The sequence below is a fragment of the Orcinus orca genome, chromosome 5 (genome assembly GCF_937001465.1).
Source record: "Orcinus orca chromosome 5, mOrcOrc1.1, whole genome shotgun sequence".
Classification (NCBI taxonomy): domain Eukaryota; kingdom Metazoa; phylum Chordata; class Mammalia; order Artiodactyla; family Delphinidae; genus Orcinus; species Orcinus orca.
In genome coordinates, this window is record NC_064563.1 from 32,805,010 (window position 1) to 32,832,721 (window position 27,712).

General features: G+C 38.2%; 1 protein-coding gene across 4 annotated transcripts in view; it reads right to left on the bottom strand.

The window, feature by feature from the left end:
• Positions 1-27,712, bottom strand: part of PPP2R3A (protein phosphatase 2 regulatory subunit B''alpha) — a 221,742-nt gene that overhangs the window by 167,904 nt on the left and 26,126 nt on the right. For 2 of the 4 annotated variants that reach the window (XM_033404081.2, XM_033404082.2), the window contains exon 2: positions 22,316-22,470. The exons of the other annotated variants lie outside the window; for them this stretch is intronic. The gene's annotated coding sequence lies outside the window, so the exon portion shown is untranslated. The remainder of the gene's footprint in view (positions 1-22,315; positions 22,471-27,712) is intronic. 4 annotated transcript variants of the gene reach the window in all.

The window sequence follows — 27,712 nt, forward strand, 5'->3', positions numbered from 1 at the left end:
TTGTGTTTGGGTTGTGTTTTTTTGATATTGAGCTGTATGAGCTGTTTGTATATTTTGGAGATTAATCCTTTGTCAGTTGCTTCATTTCCAAATATTTTCTCCCATTCTGAGGGTTGCTTTTCATCTTGTTTATGGTTTCCTTTGCTGTGCAAAAGCTTTGAGGTTTCATTAGGTCCCATTTGTTTATTTTTGGTTTTATTTTTATTACTCTAGGAGGTGGGTCAAGAAAGATCTTGTTGTGATTTATGTCAAAGAGTGTTCTGCCTATGTTCTCCTCTAAGAGTTTTATAGTGTCTGGCCTTATGTTCAGGTGTTTGATCCATTTTGAGTTTATTAAAGATGGCCAACACATAGTGCTTGTTCTTGATTGTATAACTTCCTCTATACTTGGAAATTATTACACTACCATCATCTCTTTTCTTACTCTCTAAGAGAGAGAGAGAAAAACAACCTTTATTACTGCTCTTGATCTCATCCTCTCAGACCCTGCTACATGCAGACCTCTCTCTCTAGTCATCAATGGATAGAATTTAACATTCTCTTATTTAAAAAAAAAAAAAGGCTTTTAAACCATGCTGTAAGTTGACGTCCAAAAAGGTTCAATCAACTTCTGCCTAGTAGTTCTATCCATTATTGAAAGTGGGGCTATTGAAGTCTCCAAATATTATTGTTGAGTTTTCTATTGCTCCCTTAATTTGTTTTGCTTTCTGTATTTTGATACTATGTTGTTAGATGTGTATATGTTTCTAATTGTTATATCTGCCAGATGGAGGGACACAAACTATCATAAAATACGTATAACTTACTCACTTTGCTGTACAGCAGAGACTAACACAACATTGTAAATCAACTATACTCCAATAAAAAAGTTAATTAAAAAAAGAAAAAAGAATAAAAGAAAAAAATTAAAGAAACAAAACAGAAAGGTTCAATCAATGTTCCTACTTAATCAATAAATACTGAGTGCCTACTATGTGCCAGGCACTTGCTAAGTGCTAGGGATACAGCAGTGAATAAAGTCCCTGTACCTACTGAACTGACAATCTAGCTGGAAAAAGAAAAACAACACATAAGTAAACATATAACTTAGATGGTGATATGTGCAATAGAGAAAAATGAAGTGGAGCAAGGGCTTAGAAAGGATGAGAGGGTACTGTGTTACAAAGGGCAGTCAGGGAAGACCTCACTGACATCTGAACAGAGATCTGAAAGAAGAGAGAGAGCAGGTTGAGGAGGTATTTTGGGCTAAAACATCTCAGGCAGAATAACCATAAGTAAAAAGGCTCTGAGGTGTGAGTATGCTTGACTTACTACAAGAATGACAAGGAGACTAACATGACCAGAGTAGAGAAAGCAAGGGGGGCAGTGTGAGTGATGAGGTCAGAAAGGAAAGGTAGGACACTAAACCATGCAGGGTCTGTAGACTATTAAGATGAATTTGGCTTTACTCTGAGTGAGCTGGGATACAACTGATGTCTACTGAGCAGAGAAATGACATGATCAGATTTATATATTTTTTTAGTTAGTTATGTAACATCTTTATTGGAGTATAACTGCTTTACAACGTTGTGTTAGCTTCTGCTGTATAACAAAGGGAATCAGCTATATGTATACGTATATCCCCACATCCCCTCCCTCTTGCATCTACCTCCCACCCTCCCTATTCCACCCGTCTATGTGGTCACAAAGCACTGAGCTGATCTCCCTGTGCTATGCAGCTGCTTCCCACTAGCTAATTATTTTACATTCGGTAGTGTATATATGTTGATGCCACTCTCTCACTTCGTCCCAGCTTACCCTTCTCCCTCCCCGTGTCCTCAAGTCCATTCTCTACATCTGTGTCTTTATTCCTGTCCTGCCCCTAGGTTCATCAGAACCATTTTTTTTTTTAGATTCCATATATATGTGTTAGCATAAAGTATTTGTTTTTCTCTTTCTGACTTACTTCACTCTGTATGACAGACTCTAGGTCCATCCACCTCACTATAAATAACTCAATTTCGTTTCCTTTTATGGCTGAGTAATATTCCATTGTATATATGTGCCACATCTTCTTTATCCGTTCATCTGTCGATAGACACTTAGGTTGCCTCAATGTCCTGGCTATCGTAAATAGTGCTGCAATGAACACCGTGGTACATGACTCTTTTTGAATTATGGTTTTCTCAGGGTATATGCCCAGTAGTGGGATTGCTGGCAGACTTACATTTTAAATTGGTAATTTTGGCTTCTGTGTTCAGAGGAGATTGCAGAGGAGCAAGATAAGAAGAAACAAGTCAGGGGCTATAGCAATAAACCAGGCAAGAAGGCTGGGGGCTTGAACCAGGAGAGGAACACTGGAGACATTTAAACTGTATGTATTTCAAAGGTAGAGCTGATATGATTTGTTGAATGATAGAATGTGCAATATTACTGCACCAAGAAAGGTGCAGTAAGGCCACGATAGGAAGGAGATGATGACAGCAGAGAAGGAGAGCATGAGTTTAACTGTACCATCAATTGCATCTGCATTTTAATGATAAAAACCTTTATCCATTTAATAATGAGAAACAGAACTTCATTGTTTTCATTTTTATTTCTTCAATCCTAGAAAATTCTGTTTATTTTCCTTATTTGTTATATTTCTTCTTTGGTAAATTTTCTATTCATATCCTTTGTTTATTTATGTATTAGAGACAGTGAAATCAGATATAATTTATACAATTAATTCAAGAAGAACCCTTTCTTTTGTTGAATTCTTTTACTGTTTAGGGTATATTTCCTGGCTCTTTAGATTCAATGATTATTACTCTGTTTTTATGCCAAGCCTACACTATCATAATTACTGTTGTCTTATTAAGTTTTACTACCTGGCTTTTTTCCCTCCTATTTCTAATTATGATTTGTTTTTACACTTCAAATATTCTTTGATGGTCTTCCAGATGAGTTTCTGCATTGTCAAGTTTTAAGAAAAATCCTATAGGAATTTGATTATAATTGTAATAAACTTGTGAATTATTTTGAAGGAACACTGATATCATTATAATATTCAGATTTTCCTTCCACAAATATATAAATCTTAATTCCAATATTCCTTTCTTTTTCTTTTTTTGTGGCTTTCTTCAGGTGAGTCACCCCTATTCTTTTTTTTCCTTCAGTGTCTCAACTTTGTTGCTATGTGAATGGATCTTGAGCTGTTGTTTCATCCTCTACTGCCTTGTCTTCAAATCCCAGATGGTGGCTCATATAAAACTATAAAGCAAAGTATCCTGCAGGGTGGATGAAGCTCAAGTATAAAGTTCCATAGTAAAGTTCCACAATAAAGTGAGTACCCATTAATTTTTAAGTGAAAATACAAAGGTGCCGAAGAGGAATAAGTGTTACGGGACAAAAGACTAGAACATGGCAATCGAAGGAATTACCTTTGCAAAAGAGGTACACCCAGAAGACAGGGAAGAAACAGCACCAAACACGAAAAACTACGCACCTTTTCAGAAATCCAACATTTTGAAAAAGCTTTTGGGTAAGGGTAAAAGAGAAGGAAAATACAATGGATACTGTCAAGAAAGTATATTAGAATAACTGTATGAGAGCTTTTTTTTTTTTATCTTTTTTTTTTTGGCTGCGCCGTGCAGCATGCGGGATCTTAGTTCCCTGACCAGGGACCAAACCCATGCCCCTGGCAGTGGAAGCTCGGAGTCCTAACCACTGGACTGCCAGGGAAGTCCCAGGACTATATCTTAATACAGGTGATAAAATTGGTCCAGAAGCAAAATGCAGAACTGTTAGAAAATTTAAATATCCAGATACCTATTATAACCCATGTCAAATAAATTCCTAAATTGACATGAAATTTGAGAAAGTAAAGAGAAGTATTTCTCTAGGTTTGAAAATAAGCAAAACAACAAGTTGATAAAGTAACATGACAGAAAATACAAGAAAATATTCATGTGATATTAGAATCTGAAATACTCAAGGAGGAGAGAACACTGGCCAGAGTCAGACGTATGCTTTTAGACCAGTGCTGTCTAATAAAACTTTCTGCATTGATGGAAACATTCCATATCTGCACTGATATGGCTGCCATTAGCCACATGGGACTGCTGAGTACTTAAAACGTGGCTGGTGTAACTGAAGCACTGAATTGTAACTTTATTTAAAAAATTTTAATTTTGAAATTGCTGTAGACTCACATAGAAGTTACAAAAATAATATAGAGAGTTCCTGTGTACCCTTCCCCCAGTTTCCTCGAATGTTAACATCCTATATCACCACAGTGACCCAAACCAGGAAACTGACTATTAACAGAGCTTATTTGGATACCACCAGTTTTACATGAATCACTTCTTCCTTTTCTTTCCTTCTTCCCTTCCTTTTATAGTAAGTACCACCACAATCATGATACAGAACTACCCCATCATCCCTCAAAACCCCTCATACTACCCTTTTGTAGTCATACAGTCAACAGACCACTGAACTGTTCTCCATCATTACGATTTTGTCATTTCAAGAATGTTTTATGTGTGGCATCACACAGTATGTAAACTTTTGAGATTGGCTTCTCTCACTGAACACAATGATTTTGAGAGTCATTCACTTTACTGCATGTATCAACAGTTCATTCCTTTTTATTGCTGAGTTTATTGTATGGATATACCACAGCTTGTCTGCCCATTCACCTATTAAAGGATATTTATGTTGTTTGCAGTTTGGGTTATTACAAATAAAGCTGCTGTGAGTATTAGTGTGCAGGTTTTTGTGTGAACATGTTTTTCATTTCTCTATGGTAATTAACCACAGGTTATTTACAAGTCTGATTGTGGGGTTGAACGTTAAGTGTATTTTTATAAGAAACTGCCAAACTGTTTACCAGAGTGGCTATACCATTTTACATTCCCACCAGTAATGTATGAGAGATATGGTTGATTCCACATCCTCTTCATCCTCTTCAACATTTGTGATTGTTTTAGCCTTTCTAATAGTGTGTAGTGTTATCTCATTGGGGCTTTAACCTACATCTACATGGCTAATGATGTTGAACATCTTTTCCTGTGCTTACTGACCAGCCCCGTATCTCCCTGGAGAAGCGCTGTTTAAATCTTTTGCCTATTCAAATTAATTTTGATTAATTTTAACTTAGAAAGCCACATATGGCTAGTGGCCATCATATTATTCAGTACAGTTCCAGATAATAGGAATGCAGCTTTCAGAAATTCTGAGACTTTAAAAGAAAAAAAGAGAAGATATGGTAAAAATGAAGATTGATAGGTTTTAAAAATATAATTTGATGAACGTGTCATAAGTAATCTTACTGAGAAAGAGAAGTGGTGGGAAGAAGAGTTAAAGAACTAATTAAAAATTTAGGTCTTTAAGTTTTGAAGGGACATGAATAGCAGAGAGAGGGAACATATAACAAAGCTAAATCCCAAGGGGTGATACCAATTTCAATGAGAAGTTTACAGTCTAAAATGATTTTTGTTTTTTTAAAGGCCAAAGAAATGAAGATTACTTCCCTGGTATTTGGTTCAGATCTGTGGGTGTCAAATTCTGCCTTTTTATTTAGACCATGATTCAACTGATGCCCAATTGTCTGGCTGGAATCCTAGACCTGGAATCTAATCCAACTATTCTCAATCAGAGATACAATCTAACTCAGAACCACGATGCTATCTTGTGTCACTAGTAAAAGCCAGTCTGCATGGGTTTGAATCCCAACCCCGCCACTTACAGCTGTGTGGCCTTACAGAAGTTGGTTAACTTTTGTCAGCCTACTTCACCTGCAAAACAGAGATAATAATAGTACCCATCTCATGAGAGTGAGGTTAATATGTCGAATGCTTAGAACAATGCCCAAGACACAGGAAATGCTCAATAACTGTTAGCTGTTACTGGTGTAACTCATTCATCCAGCATTTTCTACTCTGAGCCAGGGGCTGGTGGGATGATACTGAATAATTCATGGTGATAGCCCTCAGCACACTCACTGTTTAATGAGGGCAACAGGGGAGGCAAGCACAACAGGGTATCAGGAGCACTAGGCTGGGGCCTCTGTTTTCCCGTTTTGCTCTCACAATTAATACATGTTCTTCTCAGAAAAGTTAGAAAAACACTTTAATTACTCATATTACCATTCAGAAATAACCACTGTTAATATTTTTATGAATGAACATCCTGAAATTTTCCTTGTGAAAATATGTTTTACCAAAAAAACTTATTTTCTTAGGATATATTGCAAGGAGGAGAATGCTGAGTCAAAAGGGGTGTATGTGTATGCATATACTTTTTAATGGTTCTTAGATAAATATACACATCCATTTTCTGTGCTCCAGAAGAATGGCAAATTTATACTTCCAATGTCAGTGTAGGAGTGGGCTCATCTCCCCACGTTCTCCTTGAGTGATACCACTCTTTAAATCTTTGCCAATTTGATAGGTGAATAAATGAAGTACAGTTTTAATCTGAGCCTGAACATCTTTTTATTTACCTAGTAGGCATTTTGTGTTGTTCATTCACAAAGCCTTTCTTCATGCCCTTTGTCCATTTTGAAAGAGAGTATTTAAATCAGATCTAAGAGTAAGGAAAGGCTTCCCCAAATAAGGGATGTATATACCTAGTTTTAAGGGATTAATGAGAATTATTTAGACAAAAAGGAAAGGAAGAATACTCTAGGCAGAGGGAGACATACATGTGAAGGCTCAGAGGCCTAACATGGCACAGTGAGTTCAGAACTATGATAGTTCCAGCTGATTTCACCGGAGGAAGTGTACAGACATGCAAGAGGGGAGGAAACCAGAGAGCAGCAGGAACTGGACCACAGACCGTCTCGTGTGCTAACCTAAGCAGTCTGAACTTTATTTGGAAAACTATGGGAAAAGAAACAAAGACATTTAGGCTGGGAAGTAACATGATGAGGTTTATGTTTGAGAAAGACGACTCTAGTAGCTGAGTGGAGGCATGGAAATCAATTAGAAGGCTGTAATAATCCATGCAAGAAGTGGTGAGACCCTAAACCAGGAAGGTGGCAGTAACTAACAAAGAGAAGGGCACTGATTAGATAGTGAGAAAGAATTCACAGAAAAGGAGAAGAGAGTAAGAGGGAGGAATCTTGGGTTTCTCGCTTGGGTATTGGGGGACTAATGTTGTCACTTCCAACACAGACTTTTTTTTTTGTCTTATGGGAGGTGGCCATAGAAAAGATAAGAGTTTTATTCTGAATGTGTTGTTTGAAGAGGAACCTGTGGAACATCCAAGTGGTGATGACTGCATGAAGTGTGAATATAAAAACCTGCATGTCAGCAGCAAGATCTGGGTTGAAGAGGCAGCCCTGAGAGGTCACTCAGGGTGAGTGCATAAAGTGAGAAGGGCTCTGGGCTGAGGATCACTGACATTTCTGGGTTAAAGAGAAGAACAGAATTCTTAGAGGGATCCTAAGAAGCAATTTCAAGGATGCTGAAGGAGAAACTTTCAAAATGGAGGTCACTAGTGTTGGATGCTGCTGAGAGGTTAAGGAAAAACAAAAATTACCCACTGGCTTTGCCAATGTGAAGGTCACTGGTAACCTTGGCAAGTGAGATTTCAAAAAAAAATCCCAAAGACTATGGCATAGTCCCAAAGACTATGTATGCACAAGAGTTATGTATAATTAAAAATATCTGTCTAAACGATATCTGTGAAAAGAACTCTTCTAATAAGTAAAAAAGTTCTAAATAATAAGAAAGCATTGTATCATAGTTTGAGTTTTTTTTTTCTTAATGGCACATGCAATGAGTGTTTTACAATCTTCAATTTGACGAAATATCGGTCTAAACATGTATGTCAGGGGTAGAAAGCAGAAAGGGAAATTAGTTTATATTGTGAATGTTTATGGGACTTCCCTGGTGGTCCAGTGGTAAGGAATCACCTTCCAATGCAGGGGATGCAGGTTTGATCCCTGGTCAGGAACTAAGATCCCACGTGCTATGGGGCAACTAAGCCCATGCGCCACAACTACGAGTCCGCATGCTGCAAACTACAGAGCCCACGTGATCCGGAGCTCGCGTGCCACAACTAGGGAGAGAAAACCCACACACCCCAACTAGAGAAAAGCCCATGCCGCAATGAAAGATCTTGCATGCCTCAACGAAGATCCCACGTGCTGCAACTAAGACCTGATGCAGCCAAAAAAATAAAATAAAATAAATAAATATTGAATGTTTACATTTATTCCTCCTCCGGTCTTGTTGCACACTGCCTGCCCACCTCCCCCAAGGCTTTCATCTTCCCTGCTTCTTTCATCCCTGCAATGGGCCAGAGTCTGTTTTCCCAATTTCTATCTAAGTGGTTCATATGCAATTTCAGAGTTCATTCAACCCTTCCTATCACTTTCACTTTAATCAGTGTATGATTAGTCTAACAAGTACTTTCCAGTGGCTCCTGGTATTCCTCCAGAGTAAACTTCCTGATGAAGTGGATTTCTTGTGAAATAAAGGTACAGAGGCAGCCGACAAGAAAAGTTAGGAGGGAGAACTGGATTTTGAAAGATAAAAGCCTTAGCAGGTGAAGAAGAAATTAAACGGGACCTTATAAGCAAAAAAGAGTTCTACAAAGGTACAGAGATATGAAAAAAACCTTGTGTGTTTGGAGACTTAGCAGGAGTTTGGTATTGCTGAAGTTGAAAATATACAGTATGGATTTTACTGTTCTAAGGTCCTCCTCCAAACAGTAAGAACAAAAATAGGAATGTAAACTCTGTCTTCAAAGACCCTAAGCGACACCTGTAACCCCAAATCACTGTATATGAAGATAGAAAACAGCAGCAGAATGGTCAATGACTTAGCAGACTAGAGGAGGAAAGGATACTAATGACAAACAAACCAATTCTCCCTGCACAACCCCCAAAGGCCCAGGTTAGGAGGTACCAAGTACCACAGAAAATGGGCTAGGGTAGAGGACTGAACACAGGGGACTGTTGGAAAGTATGCAAAGGAATAGAGTTCTCCCCACCACTACTCCACAAACTCAGAAAATCATCCCTCCTTCATCCTGCTAAGACAGAAATCTTATTTGCTGGTGAAAAAAACTGAACCAGAAAAGCACCAACCCCAGGGCTGTATATGAAGGAGAGGGTGGTAAAGGACTTAAAGTTGAGTAAAAGTCTACTTTCTGAGTAAGTCCACCAGCCCCCTTTCCCCTGCCCAAGTCCAGGTCACCAGAAACCAGGCTTATTACCTCCAGCTCCCAGTCCCCACTATGGATTAAAGAATCCTTTTCTGGAGATTGGAAATCCCATCTATCCACATGATCACCTTTCATGAAGCCCACTAATTGACAAATGCTACTCTAAAACAGAGAGCTTCCTCTCAGCTCTTCAGCGCCTCACTTTTATTTTAAATCAGCTTTACTGATGTATAATTTACATACAGTAAAAATGTTCATATTGTATAGTAACCACTGTCCTAAAAAAGAAAGAACATTTACATCACCCTAAAACTATTCCTGTGCCCTTTCCCAAATCAGTTCTCCTATGCTGCAATATCTGACAACTGCTGATCGGAGTCCTATCACGATACATTCATTTTGCCAGTTCTAGATCTTCACATGAATGTGATCACATGAGATGTATACTTTTTAGTCTGGCTTCTCTCACTTCAAACAATGGTTCTGAGATTCATCCATGTTATTGCATGCATCATTTGTATATACCTTTTTACTGCTTAGTAGATATTCTATTGATGTATAATTAAATATACCCAAATTTGTCTTATCCATTCAGTTAACGGACATCTGGGTTGTTTCTAGTTTGGACTATCATGAATTAAAACTGCTGTGAACCTTCAAGTAAAAGTCTTTTTGTGCATACGTGTTCATTTCTTTTGGGTAATTAACAATGGAAATACTGAGTCATGAGAAGTGTACTTTAATTTTAAAAAACCTGTAAAATAGTTTTCCAAAGTAGTTCTACCATTTTACGCTCTCATCAGCAACACCTGAGAGCTCTAGTGGCTCTACAACCTTTTGGATACTCGTCAGTTTCCTTAATTTTACCCATTTTAAAGCAGGTGTGAAGTGGTACCCCACTGTGGTTTTAATTTGCATTTCCCTGACGACTAATGATATTGAGTATTTTTCATATGCTTATTATTAGCAATTCAAATGTATCATTTTTTGTGAAGTTTCTATTCAAATCTTTTGGGTTGTCTTTGACTACTGAGCTCTAAAGTTCATTTACATATTTTAGATGTAGATATCTCTTGGTCTGTGGCTTCCCTTTCCATTTTCTTAGCAGTAGCTTTTGGTTTTAATTCTAATTTTATTAATCCAATTAATCAAATTCTCTTTTATAGTTAATACATTTGTATCCTGTCTTAAGATCTCTGCCTATCTTAAGGACATAGATGTTTTCTCTTAAGGTTTTTCTGGGGGTCTCAAGTTTTATGTTTAGGTCTACAATCTATTTTGAATTAATTTTTATGTATGGTATGAGCTGAGTTTGAACATCACCCAGCACCACTTGTTCAAAAGACTATCCTGAATTATGTTGGAGCCTTTGCTGAAAAGCAAATTACTATATATATGGATTTATTTCTGGATTCTCTATTCTTTTGTCTTTATAAACACCAGTGCCATTCTGTCATAATTATTGTAGCTTTATAGTAAGCCTTAAAATAATAATGTAAATCCTCCATTTTTTTCTTTTTGTTTTAGCTATTCTAGGTCCTCCGCACTTCCATATCGATACTGGAATCAGTGTGCCAATTTTCACAAAGAAAACCTGCTGGGGTTTTGATTGGAATTTCATTGAATCTAAATCTCCATTTGGTAACAATGGAGACCTTAACAATATCAAGTCTCCAGTCATCACAATCCATGAATGTAGTGTATCTCTCCATTTATTTAAATGCTCTTTTATTTCTCTAAGCAATGTCTGTAAGCCTTTCATTAAATTTACTCCCAAGTATTTCATGTTTTTTGATGCTAATACAAATGGTACTGTTAGTTTAATTTCATTTTCCATTGTGTTTGTTGTTGGTATAGAGAAATACATTTGACTTATGTGTATTGATCTTGTCACTTGCCACCTGGCTAAATTCACTTATAGTATTTGAGGGGTAAATTCCTTGGGATGTTCTATATAGACAATGATATTATCTGAGACTACAGAGTTATTACTTTTTCCTTTCCAATATTTACTGCCTTACTGACTACTGCACTGGCTGGGATCTTCAGAACAATATTGAATAGAAGTGGTGAGTTCAGAAATCCTTGCCTTGTACCTGATCTTAGGGAAAAGTCTTTCACCATTAAATATGATGATAGCTGCAGGGTTTTTGGTAGATACCCTTTATCAGATTGAGAAAGTTCTCTTCTATTTCTAGTTTGTTAAGTTAAAAAAAAATCTCATAAGCTTTTTTTTTTTAATATGTATCTTTACTGGAGTATAATTGCTTTACAACATCGTGTTAGTTTCTGTTGTACAACAAAGTGAATCAACTATAAGAATACATATATCCCCATATCCCCTCCATCTTGAGTCTCCCTCCCACCCTCCCTATCCCACCCCTCTAGGTCACAAAGCATTGAGCTGATCTCCCTGTGCTATGCAGCAGCTGCCCACTAGCTATCTACTTTACATTTGGTAGCGCATATATGTCAATGCTACTCCCTCACTTCATCCCAGCTTCCCCTCCCCACCGTGTCCTCAAGATCATTCTCTACGTCTGCGTCTTTATTCCTGCCCTACGTGCCATTAGGTTCATCAGTACCGTTCTTTTAGATTCCATATACGTGCGTTAGCATATGGTATTTGTTTTTCTCTTTCTGACTTACTTCACTCTGTATGACAGAGTCTAGGTCCCTCCATGTCTCTACACATGACCCAATTTCATTCCTTTTTATGGCTGAGTAATATTCCATTGTATACATGTACCACATCTTCTTTACCCATTCCTCTGTTGATGGACATTTAGCTTCCTTCCATGTCCTGGCTATTGTAAATAGTGCTGCAGTGAACACTGGGGTGCACGTATCTTTTTGAATTATGGTTTTCTCAGGGTATATACCCAGTAGTGGGATTGCTGGGTCATATGGTAGTTCTTTTTTTGATTTTGTAAGGAAACTCCATACTATTCTCCATAGTGGCTGTATCAATTTACATTCCCACCAACAGTGCAAGTGGGTTCCCTTTTCTCCACAGCCTCTCCAGCATTTACTGTTCGTAGATTCTTTGATGATGGCCATTCTGACCAGTGTGAGGTGATACCTCATTGTGGTTTTGATTTGCATTTCTCTAATGATTAGTGATGCTGAGGATCGTTTCATGTGTTTGTTGGCAATCTGTATGTCTTCTTTGGAGAAATGTCTATTTAGGTCTTCCACCCATTTTTGGGTTGGGTTGTTTTTTTGATATTGAGCTGCATGAGCTGCTTGTGTATTTTGGAGATTAATCCTTTGTCAGTTGCTTCATTTGCAAATATTCTCTCCCATTCTGAGGTTGTCTTTTCATCTTGTTTATGGTTTCCTTTGCTGTGCAAAAGCTTTTAAGTTTCATCAGGTCCCATGTGTTTATTTTTGATTTTCTTTCCAATTCTCTAGGAGGTGGGTCAAAAAAGATCTTGCTGTGATTTAAGTCAAAGAGTGTTCTGCCTATGTTTTCCTCTAAGAGTTTTATAGTGTCTGGTCTTACATTTAGGTCTTTAATCCATTCATAAGGTGGTTTAATACTGTTAAATATTTATTCTGCATCTGTTGAGATGCTCACATAATTTTTACCTTTTATTTTGTTAATGTGGTGGAACAGGGGTGAGAGAACTGAAATTCATATCAGGAAAGCAAGACATAAGGTTTAAAATTAATTAATGATGAAGTTGCAATATATATGCATTTATAAATATGAAGGTAAATAATGGAAGAAATAGCTAAGAAAAAATTGGCAGTCGTCTCTAAGGAGCAGGCCTAGTTGGGAGGAGAAACTGATATTTTCAAAAGGTCTTTTAAGGATTGACACCTTAAATATGAGAATATGTAATATTTGATAACAAATTTTAAAAACTGGGTTCTAGGGAGATGTAAAAATGACGCTGCGGCTGATTATTGTGTGCTAAGGCATGGGGGGCAAGGGTCTAGGGGAGACAGACTCAGCTGCAGGCATGTGTTATTTTGGTGGGGCATCCAGGAGACATATTTCCCATTCAGATGAATATACTGAATTCCCATTCAGTAGAGATAGGAGTTGAAAATAAAGACTTGGGAGTAAGCACCAGATAAAGGTTTTAAAGCCACAAGAGAGGACAAGACTGAACCTGCATAGGTGAGAAAAGAGTCAAGGACAAAACTCTGAGGAAAAATAAAAATAAACAAATGGGATCTAATTAAACTTAAAAGCTTGTGCACAGCAAAGGAAACCAGAAACAAAACAAAAAGATAACCCTCAGAATGGGAGAAAATATTTGCAAATGAAGCAAGCGACAAGGGATTAATCTCCAAAATACACGAACAGCTCATGCAGTTCAATACCAAAAAAATCAAATAACCCAATTAAAAAAATGGGCAGAAGAGCTAGAAGAAGATGGCAGAAGAGTAGGACGCGGAGACCACCTTCCTCCCCACACATACATTAGAAATACATCTACATGTGGAACTGCTCCAATAGAACACCCACTGAACGCTGGCAGAAGACCTCAGGCAAGAAACTCCACACGTACCTGGTTAGGGCAAAAGAAAAAAGAAAAAACAGAGGCAAAAAGAATAGGGACAGGACCTGCACCAGTGGGAGGGAGCTGGGAAGGAGGAAAGGTTTCCACACACTAGGAAGCCCCTTCGCGGGCGGAGACTGCGGGTGGCGGAGGGGGAGAGCTTCAGCGCCGCGGAGGAGAGTGCAGCAACAGGGGTGTGGAGGGCAAAGCGGCGAGATTCCCGCACAGAGGATGGGTGCCCACCAGCACTCACCAGCCCAAGAGGCTTGTCTCTCACCAGCCGGGGCGGGCTGGGGCTGGGAGCTGAGGCTCGGGCTTCAGAGCTTAGATCCCAGGGAGAGGACTGGGGTTGGCCGAGTGAACACAGCCTGAAGGGGTTAGTGCACCATGGCTAGCCGGGAGGGAGTCCGGGAAAAGTCTGGAGCTGCCAAAGAGACAAGAGACTTTTTCTTGCCTCTTTGTTTCCTGGTGAGCGAGGAGAGGAGATTAAGAGCGCTGCTTAAAGGAGCTACAGAGACGGGAGCGAGCCACGGCTCTCAGCGCGGACCCCAGTGACGGGCATGGGACGTTAAGGCTGCTGCTGCAGGCACCAAGAAGCCTGTGTGCGAGCACAGGTCTCCTTCCAGACCTCCCGTCCGGGAAGCCTGTGCAGCCCGCCACTGCCAGGGTCCCGGGATCCAGGGACAACTTCCCCGGGAGAACGCACTGCCCGTCTCAGGCTGGTGCAACTTCATGCTGGCCTCTGCCGCCGCAGGCTCCCCACGCATCCATACCCCTCCCTCCCCGCGGCCTGAGTGAGCCAGAGCTGCCAAATCAGCTGCTCCTTTAACCCCGTCCTGTCTGAGGGAAGAACAGAAGCCCTCAGGCGACCTACACGCAGAAGCAGGGCCAAATCCAAAGCTGAATCCCGGGAGCTGTGCAAACAAAGAAGAGAAAGGGAAATTTCTCCCAGCAGCCTCAGAAGCAGCGGATTAAAGCTCCACAATCAACTTGATGTACCTGCATCTGTGGAATACCTGAATAGACAGCAAATCATCCCAAATTGAGGAAGTGGACTTTGGGAGCAAGATAGATTATTTTTTCCCCTTTTCCTCTTTTTGTGAGTGTGCATGTGTATGCTTCTGTGTGAGATTTTGTCTGTATAGCTTTGCTTTGTCCTAGGGTACAGTCCGTCCATTTTTTTTTTTTACTTAAAAAATTTTTTTCTTAATAACTACTTTTTATTTTAATAACTTTATTTTATCTTACTTAATTTTATTTGATCCTCTTTCTTTCTTTCTTTCTATTTTTTCTCCCTTTTATTCTGAGCCGTGTGGAGGACAGTCTCTTGGTGCTCCAGCCAGGCGTCAGGGCTGTGCCGTTGAGGTGGGAAAGCCAACTTCAGGACACTGGTCCACGAGAGACCTCCCAGCTCCACGTAATACAAATGGTGAAAATCTCCCAGAGATCTCCATCTCAACAGCAATACCCAGCTTCACTTGACGACCAGCAAGCTACAGTGCTGGACACCCTATGCCAAACAACTAGCAAGACAGGAACACAGCCCCTTTAGCAGAGGCTGCCTAAAATCATAACAAGGCCACAGACACCCCAAAACACATCACCAGACGTGGACCTGCCCATCAGAAAGACAAGATCCAGCCTCATCTACCAGAACACAGGCAGCAGTCCCCTCCACCAGGAAACGTACACAACCCACTGAACCAACCTTAGCCACTGAGGACAGACACCAAAAACAACGGGAACTACGAACCTGCAGCCTGCGAAAAGGAGACCCCAAACACAGTAAGATAAGCAAAATGAAAACACAGAAAAACACACAGCAGATGAAGGAGCAAGGTAAAAACCCACCAGACCTAACAAATGAAGAGGAAATAGGCAGTCTACCTGAAAAAGAATTCAGAACAATGATAGTGAAGATGATCCAAAATCTTGGAAATAGAATAAAGAAAATGCAAGAAACATTTAACAAGGACCTAGAAGAACTAAAGAGGAAACAGCCAATGATGAACAACACAATAAATGAAATTAAAAATACTCTAGAAGGGATCAATAGCAGAATAACTGAGGCAGAAGAACGGATAAGTAACCTGGAAGATAAAATAGTGGAAATAACTACTGCAGAGCAGAATAAAGAAAAAAGAATGAAAAGAACTGAAGACAGTCTCAGAGACCTCTGGGACAACATTAAACACACAAACATTCGAATTATAGGGGTTCCAGAAGAAGAAGAGAAAAAGAAAGGGACTGAGAAAATATTTGAAGAGATTATAGTTGAAAACTTCCCTACTATGGGAAAGGAAATAGTTAATCAAGTGCAGGAAGCACAGAGAGTCCCATACAGGATAAATCCAAGGAGAAACATGCCAAGACACATATTAATCAAACTGTTAAAAATTAAATACAAAGAAAACATATTAAAAGCAGCAAGGGAAAAACAACAAATAACACACAAGGGAATCCCCATAAAGTTACAGCTGATCTTTCAGCAGAAACTCTGCAAGCCATAAGGGAGTGGCAGGACATATTTAAAGTGATGAAGGAGAAAAACCTACAACCAAGATTACTCTACCCAGCAAGGATCTCATTCAGATTTGATGGAGAAATTAAAACTTTACAGACAAGCAAAAGCTGAGAGAGTTCAGCACCACCAAACCAGCTTTACAACAAATGCTAAAGGAACTTCTCTAAGCAAGAAACACAAGAGAAGGAGAAGACCTACAATACCAAACCCAAAACAATTAAGAAAATGGGAACAGGAACATACATGTCGATAATTACCTTAAATATAAGTGGATTAAATGCTCCCACCAAAAGACAGACTGGCAGAATGGATAAAAAAGCAAGACCCGTATATATGCTGTCTACAAGAGACCCACTTCAGACCTAGGGACACATACAGACTGAAAGTGAGGGGATGTAAAAAGATAGTCCATGCAAATGGATATCAGAAGAAAGCTGGAGTAGCAATTCTCATATCAGACAAAATAGACTTTAAAATAAAGACTATTATAACAGACAAATAAGGACAGTACATAATGATCAAGGGATCGATCCAAAAAGAAGATATAACAATTGTAAATATTTATGCACCCAACATAGGAGCACCTCAATACATAAGGCAAATACTAACAGCCATAAAAGGGGAAATCGACAGTAATACAATCATAGTAGGGGACTTTAACACCCCACTTTCAGCAATGGACAGATCATCCAAAATGAAAATAAATAAGGAAACACAAGCTTTAAATGACCCATTAAACAAGATGGACTTAATTGATATTTATAGGACATTCCATCCAAAAACAACAGAATACACATTTTTCTCAAGTGCTCATGGAACATTCTCCAGGATAGATGATATCTTGCATCACAAATCTAGCCTTGGTAAACTTAAGAAAACTGAAATCTTATCAAGTATGTTTTCCAACCACAATGCTATGAGACTAGATATCAATTACAGGAAAAGATCTGTAAGAAACACAAACATATGGAGGTTAAACAATACACTACTTAATAATGAAGTGATCACTGAAGAAATCAAAGAGGAAATCAAAAAATACCTAGAAACAAATGACAATGGAGACACGACGACCCAAAACCTATGGGATGCAGCAAAAGCAGTTCTAAGAGGGAAGTTTATAGCAATACAATCCTACCTTAAGAAACAGGAAACATCTCGAATAAACAACCTAACATTGCAACTAAAGCAATTAGAGAAAGAAGAACAAAAAAACCCCATAGTTAGCAGAAGGAAAGAAATCATAAAGATCAGATGAGAAATAAATGAAAAAGAAATGAAGGAAATGATAGCAAAGATCAATAAAACTAAAAGCTGGTTCTTTGAGAAGATAAACACTGATAAACCATTAGCCAGACTCACCAAGAAAAATAGAGAGAAGACTCAAATCAATAGAATTAGAAATGAAAAAGGAGAAGTAACAACTGACACTGCAGAAATACAAAGGATCATGAGAGATTACTACAAGCAACTCTATGCCAATAAAATGGACAACATGGAAGAAATGGACAAATTCTTAGAAATGCACAACCTGCCTAGACTGAACCAGGAAGAAATAGAAAATATGAACAGACCAATCACAAGCACTGAAATTGAAACTGTGATTAAAAATCTTCAAACAAAAGCCCAGGACCAGATGGCTTCACAGGCGAATTCTATCAAACATTTAGAGAAGAGCTAACACCTATCCTTCTCAAACTCTTCCGAAATATAGCAGAGGGAGGAACACTCCCAAACTCATTCTACAAGGCCACCATCACCCTGATACCAAAACCAGAAAAAGATGTCACAAAGAAAGAAAACTACAGGCCAGTATCACTGATGAACATAGATGCAAAAATCCTCAACAAAATACTAGCAAACAGAATCCATGAGCACATTAAAAGGATCATACACTATGATCAAGTGGGGTTTATTCCAGGCATGCAAGGATTCTTCAACATATGCAAATCAATCAACGTGATACACCATATTAACAAATTGAAGGAGAAAAACCATATGATCATCTCAATAAATGCAGAGAAAGCTTTTGACAAAATTCAACACACATTTATGATAAAAACCCCACAGAAAGTAGACATAGAGGGAACTTTCCTCAACATAATAAAGGCCATATATGACAAACCCACAGCCAACATCACCCTCAATGGTGAAAAACTGAAACCATTTACACTAAGATCAGGAACAAGACCAAGTTTCCCACTCTCACCACTCTTATTCAACATAGTTTTGGAAGTTTTAGCCACAGCAATCAGACAAGAAAAAGAAATAAAAGGAATCCAAATCAGAAAAGAAGAAGTAAAACTGTCACTGTTTGCAGATGACATGATACTGTACATAGAGAATCCTAAAGATGCTACCAGAAAACTACTAGAGCTAATCAATGAATTTGGTAAAGTAGCAGGATACAAAATTAATGCACAGAAATCTCTTGCATTCCTATACACTAATGATGAAAAATCTGAAAGTGAAATCAAGAAAACACTCCCATTTACCATTGCAACAAAAAGAATACAATATCTAGGAATGAACCTACCTAAGGAGACAAAAGACCTGTACTCAGAAAACTATAAGACACTGATGAAAGAAATTAAAGATGATAGAAACAGATGGAGAGATATACCATGTTCTTGGACTGGAAGAATCAACATTGTGAAAATGAATCTACTACCCAAAGCAATTTACAGATTCAATGCAATCCCTATCAAACTACCACTGGCATTTTTCACAGAACTAGAACAAAAAATTTCACAATTTGTATGGAAACACAAAAGACCCCGAATAGCCAAAGCAATCTTGAGAATGAAAAACAGAGCTGGAGGAATCAGGCTCCCTGCCTTCAGACTATACTACAAAGCTACAGTAATCAAGACAGTATGGTACTGGTACAAAAACAGAAAGATAGATCAATGGAACAGGATAGAAAGCCCAGAGATAAACCCACGCACATATGGTCACCTTATCTTTGATAAGGGAGGCAGGAATATACAGTGGAGAAAGGAGAGCCTCTTTAATAAGTGGTGCTGGGAAAAATGCACAGGTACATGTAAAAGTATGAGATTAGATCACTTCCTAACACCATACACAAAAATAAGCTCAAAATGGATTAAAGACCTAAATGTAAGGCCAGAAACTATCAAACTCTTAGAGGAAAATATAGGCAGAACACTCTATGACATAAATCACAGCAAGATCCTTTTTGACCCACCTCCTAGAGAAATGGAAATAAAAACAAAAATAAACAAATGGGACTTAATGAAACTTCAAAGCTTTTGCACAGCAAAGGAAACCATAAACAAGACCAAAAGACAACCCTCAGAATGGGAGAAAATATTTGCAAATGAAGCAACTGACAAAGGATTAATTTCCAAAATTTACAAGCAGCTCATGCAGCTCAGTAACAAAAAAACAAACAACCCAATCCAAAAATGGGCAGAAGACCTAAACAGACATTTGTCCAAAGAAGATATACAGACTGCCAACAAACATATGAAAGAATGCTCAACATCATTAATCATTAGAGAAATGCAAATCAAAACTACAATGAGATATAATCTCACACCAGTCAGAATGGCCATCATCAAAAAATCTATAAACAATAAATGCTGGAGAGGGTGCGGAGAAAAGGGAACACTCCAGCACTACTGGTGGGAATGTGAATTGATACAGCCACTATGGAGAACAGTATGGAGGTTCCTTAAAAAACTACAAATAGAACTACCATATGACCCAGCAATCCCACTACTGGGCATATAACCTTAGAAAACCATAATTCAAAAAGAATCATGTACCAAAATGTGCATTGCAGCTCTATTTACAATAGCCTGGAGATGGAGACAACCTAAGTGCCCATCATCGGATGAATGGATAAAGAAGATGTGGCACATATATACAATGGAATATTACTTAGCAATAAAAAGAAATGAAATTGAGCTGTTTGTAATGAGGTGGATAGACCTAGAATCTGTCATACAGAGTGAAGTAAGTCAGAAAGAGAAAGGCAAATACCGTATGCTAACACATATATATGGAATTTAAGAAAAAAAAATGTCATGAAGACCCTAGGGGTAAGACAGGAATAAAGACACAGACCTACTGGAGAATGGACTTGAGAATATGGGGAGGGGAAAGGGTAAGCTGTGACAAAGCGAGAGAGAGGCATGGACATATATACACTACCAAACGTAAGGCAGATAGCTAGTGGGAAGCAGCCGCATAGCACAGGGAGATCAGCTCGGTGCTTTGTGACCGCCTGGAGGGGTGGGATAGGGAGGGTGGGAGGGAGGGAGACGCAAGAGGGAAGAGATATGGGAACATATGTATATGTATAACTGATTCACTTTGTTAATAAAGCAGAAACTAACACACCATTGTAAAGCAATTATATCCCAATAAAGATGTTAAAAAAAAAAACTTACTATAAAGCTACAGTACTCAATACAATGTGGTATTAGCATAAGAATAGACATAAAAAAAAACAACTAAAAGTAAAACTACCATATGACCCAGCATCCCACTGCTGGGCATATACCTTGAGAAAACCGTAATTCAAAAAGATACATGCACCACAGTGTTCACTGCAGCACTATTTTCAATAGCCAGGGCATGGAAGCAACCTATATGTCCATCAACAGAAGAACAGATAAAGAAGATGTGGTACATATATACAATGGAATATTACTCAGCCATAAAAAAAGAACAAAATAATGCCATTTGCAGAACATGGATGGACCTAGAGATTGTCATACTGAGTGAAGTAAGTCAGACACAGAAAGACAAATATTATATGATATCGTTTATATGTAGAATCTAAAAAAAAAAGGTACAAGTGAACTTAATTTACAAAACAGAAGTAGAGTCACAGATGTAGAAAGCAAACTTATAGTTACCAGGGGATGTGGGGGTGGGAGGGATAAACTGGGAGATTGGGACTGACATATGCACACTACTATACATAAAACAGATAACTAATAAGAACCTGCTATATAGCACAAGGCACTCTACTCAATACTCTGTAATGGCCTATATGGGAGAAAAATCTAAAAAAAAAAAAAAAAGAGTGGATATATGTATATGTATTACTGATTCACTTTGCTGTACACCTGAAACTAATACAACGTTGTAAATCGACTATACTCCAATAAAATTAAAAAAAAGAATATGAGAATAATGAGACAAAAAAACAAAAAAACAAAAAAAAACTCTGAGGAAGGCTGGTATGTATAGGGTGAGGAGAATGATTCAAGGAAGAAGATAGAGAATGAACTTCCAAAGGGCAGGAAGAGAACCAGCCAAATATGACATGGAAGTCAAGGGAGGAAAGTGCTACATTCTTCCAACAAGCTGAATTCCAAAGATTTTGTGTACCAACAAACATTAAAGCTATACTTTTCTTTTACAGGTGTTTCTCCCTAAATTCATGTAGAAATTTGGGAAGTTAATAAAACCTTAAACAGCATAAATATGATGATGGAAAACAGAGAATGATGTTACACATATTTTTATGTTGCTATTTATGTGTTCTATTTCAGGAAACATCTGGAGCAGAGGGTATGAGGTAAAGAACTTCCTCTGCTTATCTCAAATTATGAAAGGATTCAAGAAGAAAATGATCCACATAAATCGTAGATGCAAGGTAAAACTGGTTGAATAGCCATGTCATTTAAATGGACATTTTGAAGTCTGGAAGAAGAAAAATTGTAGAAAAGTGCCTAAAACTTTTTATTTAACAGAATACATAGGTGTGATGATTCAGAAGGAATGAGTCATTTAGAAATAATAAAACAGTTTGCCTGGAAAACACGGGTGCTCGGTGGTGGATGACTCAGTATGGAAACTGATCCCGAGAGTACAATTTAGAGGAATACAAAAACATATACTATATGTATTTGCAGGATAAGAAAGGAGACCTGGAATATTTTATTTGTTGTGTTCTCTTCAAAAATAGTTGAGAAAACAAATTAAGAAATCTCTTAGAAGGCAATATTTTTCTTGTGCTCAAAGAAATTATACATATGAACATGAAAGAACAATTAATGCTCTAGGTTTAGGGCTAATGTCTTAATGAGACTAAAAGTAAAATAAGAACATCTCAGCAGCAGGTCTAATTTGAGCATACAGGAATTAGAAGTGCTTAAAAACTTACTTTTATCTTTACTCCAGTGGAGAAAGAGGAAATGTGCCTGAGGGGAAAAGCACCAGGTGGGCAGTCAGGGGCTCCTCCTCCCAGCTTCTGCTTCTGTACTGACCAGCTCAGTAAGATGGTCAAGTCACTTCCCTCACTGGGATTCGCCTTCTCTTCTGGAAAAATAGGACAAAAGATGGCTCTGGGGTCTAGGGAACACGAGAAAAGCAAAAAATTCTTTCTTGTTTTGAATTACAAAAAAGCTATATATTTACCAGAAAACTATTTTGTATTCTTTGATGTGGAAAGCACAATGAACTGGTTATTAATTTTTAATGCATGTAATTTGCAAAGCTACTGATTTCTTGGAGTACTGGCTCCAAAGGAAAATCAGGAGGTTAAACTTTGACCATTTTATAATTTAAAAAAATTCTCTATAATATATTCCAAAAAATAGTCATCTCTGACTGCTGGTAGTATTTTAAGTTACTTTAATTCATATATTTTCCTTTTCTAAGCCTTTTTCTTATTTTGGAGGAGATTATATAAAAATGAAATCACATTCTGTAAATAAAAATCATTTGGATGGTTTAGAAGAACATATATACAATACAGTTTAATAAACATTTGAATGCTGCCAGGTACTCTTCAAGACAAGGGAACTACAGATCCTATAATTTTGCCTCAAACAGCTTGCAGTGTGAGTGGGCAGAGAAACAGAGTATCTTTTACATCAAGGAAGGCACCCCAGAGAGGAGGGCTGCCAAGCCCAGCCTGGAGTTAAGCAGAAGCAGTGGCTGCAGAAAGATACCTTGTGGACAAATGGAGCAAGGCAGGAGGTAGCCCCAGGAGGCCTGGGAGGTGTGAGGAGCTACTGGGAGTTTGGTGTTATTCCAGTGGCAAGTTTGAAGAGAGGCTTCTAGGTGCTACCGCTAAATGGTGGGGGTTGGGTGGGAGGCAATGTAGCATCAGAGAGTCCCTGAGAGATTTCAGTCGGGGGTGGTGGGGACCAGGTCAGATTTACACTGTGGGTGTATCACTGTGTAGCACTGCAGAGGACAGAGTTGGGGAAGCAAGACCAAAGCCAGGCAGACCAGGCAGAAGGCCTCTGCAGAAACAGTCCAGAAGAGAATCAGTAAGGCTATAAATGAAGGAAGCTCAGAGGCTTATGTGACTACCCATGATCACAAATCTATGAGTAGGAGCTGAATGTAAGTTATCTTTAAATCCTGTCCTTTTCTGTAACCCTGTGCAAGCACAAATTCTGGTCAAAGTTGACAACAGATCCTACATTCACTTTTATTAGGTAAATTATGGGTCTTTAAAAGAAAGGACTATTCATTAATGTATATTAAGTACCCAAAATGTTTAGGGCATTATAGAAAACAAGCAAAGCTCCTGATTATAGGAACTTATAAAATAAATGAGACAAAAAAGAATAGATCAATTCATTCAACAGGTGTATATTGGGGCACTTCTGGGCCTTGATCACATTCTAGTGACAGTTCCTTTTAGAACATAATTTTTGCATCCTCCTTTCCTTTTCTGACAAGTTTATTTGGGTACAAGAGAACAGAGAATCTCTCCAGAGCCAAGTGAGCAATTCTAGGAGAGGACCAGGAACCTGGAGTAAAATAAATACAAGCTTGGGTCAGGGGAAAACTTGCTTGAATGGGACAATAAGAGAACAGGGAAAAATCCCAACAGATGGCATGGATGGAGTAAGCAGAGGATGAGCCTGGAATCGCCTTCAACATAGCTTGGATTTGACAGATCAAAGTTATTATTGCTTATTTTTTAAAAAAACAATTTTAATCTTTATAAAAGTAATGACTGTAGAAATAAGACACGACTGCTGGGGGAAAAAAAAGAGAGAAATACAAAGAGGAAAATAAAGATCACACCCAGAGATAATATCAATATGAACATTTTTGCCTTTTTTGACTTCCAACACACACATAAACATTCACAGAAATAGACATGGGATTTTTGTGAATATTAATTTTTTAACAAAAGTGAGACAATTATAGTTTATTATCTGCTTTTTCCACTTAATATAGGGAGACCTCTTTTCATGAAAATAAAAATATATACCATACATCTTAGATACATTCTGTGGATATACCAAATTTACTTGTTCAATTCTTTACAAAGGCACATTAAGGCTGTACGATAAATTAGGTGCAGAAAGGAAGCAAGCAGCAAGGAAATGATAAAACTGACTTCAGTTGTGGCAGCATTTTCAATATTCTAAAGGTGGAAAGAGGTAAGACATATGGAAGCTCATGAGATTTTAGTGTTCCAGACATAAGATGAATAATGTCTGATTCTGGAATTCTTTGTGGATGAAGAATTTCCAAAAGGGAAACAAAAAGAGTCTGCAGCCCAACACACGCTAAAAATGAAGTAATTTCAAATTTCACATCTGCAGAACAGATAGAAAGAATGTCAAAGACAGCACTCAGACAACTAAAAACAGTGGGTGGACTGCCAGGGAAAAACCAAGTGCCATTCTAGTGATCATCCATAACCACGGCTTTCCCAGGAAGTGAGAGCTCCCCACACTGTGCTCTAACACAAAGCGCACTGAGCCTTTCTCATGAGATGCTAGGCCGCCTTAAGACTTCATGGATCCTCTTTGGGCCTCTGTTTCCTCCAGCACTTGGCTGGGCTCTGTGAATTACAAACTGCGCTCGTCACAGTTCCCTTGGAAGCTGCCAATACTAGCCATTTCCCACTGCAACTAGAATAGTTCTGCTGTTATCTGTTTTATATATTGGATGGATCTCTAAAAAATATTTTATTTGAAAAAACAAACTTATATAGCTAAAAAACATTATTAAAAATCACATGATTAAAAAAATAACATTCACCCTTCAGACTGTTAATCACAAAGGTAAAAATATAAATTTATAATGGACGGATCTGAAAGTTACCACCTTAACACCTTGGTTAAACTTAGAATCACTAATGGTGGGATAATCAGATATGTACCTTCCAATTCGATGTAATATGAAGACTGAATATCATGTATGGATTTTTCTTGCCAAGAATATTTAGCTTTAATCAAACTTTCAGATTTAATGTCCAATTATAGGAAATACAGGCCAATAGAGAAATAAGCTACACACCACCATAAGTAAACAGAGAAATTCATTATATGGCTCACTATAAGACAACTGGCCTGGTCTCTTCAATAAGTCAGTATCATGAGGGAAAAAGCACATGTGTGGAGCTGCGTTGGGGGGGGGAAGTGGTGGAAAGAACACCAACTATAAAGGCTCTGAGGTGGGAGCATGTCTTGAATATTTTAGCAAGAGTGAGAATGCCAGTGTGACTAGACTTTGACTTTTATTCAGTGAGATAGGAAGCTACTAAAGAATTCTGAGCAGAGAAATACATGATCTGACTTACTTTTTAAACAAGACCATTCTAGTTGCTCTTATGAGAATGGACCACAGGGGACAAGAGTAGAAGCAGGGAGACCAAAAAGGGGGCCAAATTTGCCTCGAATAATCCAGGTAAAAGATGATGTTGGCTTGGACCAGGTGGTAGCAGGGGAAGGGTGAAAAGTCAGATTCTGGATATATTTTGAAACAAGAGCCAGTGGGACAGATGTGTCGGTTTTGTGGAAAAGAGGGAGGTCAAGGATGAATCTAAGGGTTGATTTTTTTAAAACTGTTGTTTGTTTGCTTGAACAACTGGAAGAAGAGAACTGACTTAACTCATACTGGGAAGACTGCAGGAGGAACAGATTTGTTGGTGGGAGAGGGAGCAGCTGTGGCAAGAAGGTCAGTAGTTCAGTTTTGGCCGTTACTTTTGAGGTGCCTACTAGGCAGTCAGGTAAAGGTGTGCAGAATGCTATTAAAGAATTAAATCTGGACTTCTGGGGAGAAATTTAGGATTATACAAATTTGAGAGTTATATTTAAAGCCTTGAGACTAGATGAGATCACCAAGGGAGGGAATATAGAAAGGAAATAAATATATATAAATATTTATTCCATAATAAATCTTATTCTACAAGATTCTATAGAAATCTCTATTTCTATATAGGAATAGAATACAGAAAGAAACATCCAAAGGCTGAGCTTAGGAGCACTCAAACATGCAGAGTAGTGCTGTCTAATAGAACTTTCTAAGATGATGAAATATTTATATATCTGTGCCATTCATGTGGCTATTGAGCACCTGTAATATGGCTAATGCAACTGAATAACTGAAAACTTAATTTAAATAGCTACATGAGCTAGTGGCTATAGTGCTAGACAGCCCAGACCTAGAGTCTGGGGAAGTGAAGGAGAGGAGAGAGAAAAGAAGTGGTCAGAGAGGGAGGAATTGTGAGACAGTTCTCCATGGGTCTCTCGTGTTTCTGTACACATTGCAAGCAAGGCACTGCCTGTCTTGATAGTCAGTGATATAATATTTTATATGATATGATAGTTCCATATGATCTTTTTCAAGAATGTCTGTATAGCAAACAGCCTTGGAAAACTTGGTACTATCTCCCTCTGGAGCAAAGAGAAGGCATGCTTATTGACCATTATAAAATATTTGGGTTCTCTAAGATCAGGTTTCGTTTCTAATAACTCAACTCACTATGTGGAAAGGTGTAGTCTGGCCCCCTTCACATTGTCTCAGAGTAACTAGTGCTAAGGGAACCAGTACAAAAAGACTCCTACTCTGGCTACTGCTATTGCTGTAAGTAATAAACTGTCTTTCATCTCTGATGTAGAAGTCTTGTGTCTTCTACCACTATTCATGAAACTGGCAAGCTAACTTGTTAGCTTACAAATAGGGTAAAATCTTAGATCTGCATAGTTCTTGACAAGTATTTTAAAATAAAGTGAAGAAGGTATTACAAGGAGGAGACAGTGGTTAACTCTGCTCCTGAATGTTAAGTCAGATAACTGTAGAGAAATGTTTTGATGGAATTTTGGGAGCAGAAATATGACTGGCTTGAGTACAAAAAAAGAATGGGAAGACAAAAACTAGCAACAGACTACAGACAACTCTTCCAAGAAGTTTTGCTGTGAAGTTTAACTGAAACAAGGCAATAGTAAGAGGGGAAAGTGGAGTCAAGGAGGATTATTTTTAAGATGGGGGAAAATACAAGCATATTTTCGTGTATAAGACAATGATTCAGAGAGGGTAAAACTGATATAAGACAAAGAATTACGAAGCACTTATTAGGTTAGCTCTTTCACAGTAAGAGGAAAGAAAGCAGAGGATACGGATACTACTACAAGTAGTAGGTAGGTATAGTTGTAAAAGCCTGTGAAAGCTCTTTTTCTTCTATTTCTTTTCTGTAACTAGGAATCAAGGTCATCAATTGAAAGTGAAGACTGGGGAGGAGATGGTGAACATGTAAGGAGATTGAAGACATGCAATAATCATCTAGGAGGAAATGAAACAGAAA